The sequence below is a fragment of the Bactrocera tryoni genome, unplaced genomic scaffold (genome assembly GCF_016617805.1).
Source record: "Bactrocera tryoni isolate S06 unplaced genomic scaffold, CSIRO_BtryS06_freeze2 scaffold_25, whole genome shotgun sequence".
In the NCBI taxonomy this organism is placed as follows: domain Eukaryota; kingdom Metazoa; phylum Arthropoda; class Insecta; order Diptera; family Tephritidae; genus Bactrocera; species Bactrocera tryoni.
The window spans coordinates 149,811-151,926 of record NW_024395977.1 but is presented as its reverse complement, the minus strand read 5'-3'; the positions used below and the strand labels follow the sequence as shown (position 1 = coordinate 151,926).

At 37.0% G+C, this 2,116-nt stretch overlaps 1 pseudogene; it reads left to right on the top strand.

The window, feature by feature from the left end:
- The first annotated feature begins 576 nt into the window (after positions 1–576).
- LOC120780981 lies at positions 577–779 on the top strand (annotated as a pseudogene).
- The last annotated feature ends 1,337 nt before the right edge of the window (positions 780–2,116 follow it).

Sequence of the window (2,116 nt, the reverse complement as noted above, 5' to 3'; positions counted from 1 at the left end):
AGAAGTTATACTTCTTATACGAGTTCGGAAAAGGTTGCGATAGATTCAGGTTGCGCAACCTTGCTCAATATGAATCTACGCAACCTTGTCTGCGAAGATGTTCGAGCAGCAAGCGAAGCGGTGACAATCGGCGATCGTTTGTTCGTTTCTTTCGGCACAGCTCGGCTTTTCTACCAACAACACAATGTTGCCATGCTTATGCTGTTGTTGTTTTTGTAGAACAATGTTTCAATTTTTGGTTGGTGACATATTCAATTAAAAATAAATTCTGTTGGGATTCGAACCTTCGTACCTACGTGTTCGTCGTATCCTTTGAAGCGCTTACCACCTAGACCACCGTTTACACTTGTGTTACGTTGTCCTAATTATGGTTTGGTTATGCATGAAAGAAATATACAATGGATCGCCGATTGTTACCTCTTTCCTTGCTGCTGCTGCGCATATGTATGTTTGTATGCTTGTGCACTATTGAAGTTATGCTTCTTTTTCTTTCGTTTGTCTTTCATTTCTGCGAATTCTCAACTACTATTTTGAGTATATTTTGGTTAAATACTCTGCGTTGGCCATAGGAAAATTAAGGCTATACTTTACAGGATCATTTCTGTAGTTGGTCTTCATTTACATTTTTTGGAAATCGACCCGCAATGACGAAGTATATCGTTTTATCAGACAGCGTGAGGTTTAAGAAGTTCATTTCTAATTTTGTCTTGTGGCATATTAGAAATGATGTTTCTCCGAAAATCTTTCGCTTACAACGGATAAAACAACTTCTGAGTGGTGATTTTAATGAATAAATTCCTTTTGGTTGAAATGCTCTGCGTTGACCGTTGAAAAGTTAAGACTATACTTCTCAGGATCATTTATTTCTTCAAAGAAATTAATGACCTTTAGAAATATGCATATTTGCATTATTTCGTTGTCATTTCCATATTCGTAGCAATATAATTTCTATGGCATAAGTAAAGTAATGGCCGCCGATTGTCACCCCTTGCCGCTGTAGCAGCTTCGCCTACAAACATGAGTAAATATGTATGTATGTACACTCGCCAGAAAAATTATCTGTACACCTCGATATGAAAACAATAAGCTGAGAAATTTGTGTTCAAATAACTCATTATGTATGAAAATTATATACAAAAGTTTTATTTAGTATTTCTTTTACATTTTGCAAAGGTTTTTTTTAGACATTCACATTAAAAGCAAATTCGCAGAACAAAAACAAAACAACTCGCTTAAATTAAACGGAAAAAGTATCCGTACACATCATAACGGGGTATTCCCCTTGTTATATGGTGACAAATACATTCACATAAGCGCTTATATTGTAGTGTATAATTGATCTCGCTTTGAACAGTTCACTTTAAAGTTATTAGAATTTTTTCTTTGTGCAAAAATTCGCGATGGCCCCAAGAAATTAGTGCTGGCGAAAGAGAAAGTATTCTTAAACTCAGAAAAGAGGGCAAATCATTCAGGGAAATAGGTAAAATAATAGGAAGACCTCATTCTTCTGTGCAGTATGTCGTGCAAGCATTCAAAAAAACTAACTTGATTGTGTCACAACCACGTTCTGGTCGTCCAAGTATATTGACCGTTCGAGAAAAACGAACAATATTACAGTCAGTAAGAGCAAATCCTCGCCTTACTGCCTCGCAAATTTGTGAAAACATTAAAAATTCATTTGACAAGGATCTCCATGAAGATACTCTACGAAAATTTTTGAAGAAAGATGGGTATCACACACGTGTAGCACGCAGGAAGCCCTTTATTTCCGAAGTGAACAGAAAGAGACGTTTGGATTTTGCCAAAAAACATATAAGCCAGCCTCGAGAGTTTTGGGAACGTGTCTTATTCAGCGACGAAAGCAAGTTTTGTACTTTTGGGATTAAAGGAAAAAAGTTGGTGTGGCGCAAGAGTGGTACTGCACTTGATAAAGAAAATCTTTTACGGCGGCGTGATGGTCTGGGGGTGTATGGCGGCAGGAGGAGCAGGCAGACTTGTTTTTATAGATTCAATAATGGATCAATTCGGCTATTTAAGCATTTTGAAAAGTAATTTGAAGGATAGTGCTCAGCAGTTGGGTCTTGGTGATGATTTTTGGTTTCAACAGGATAATGAT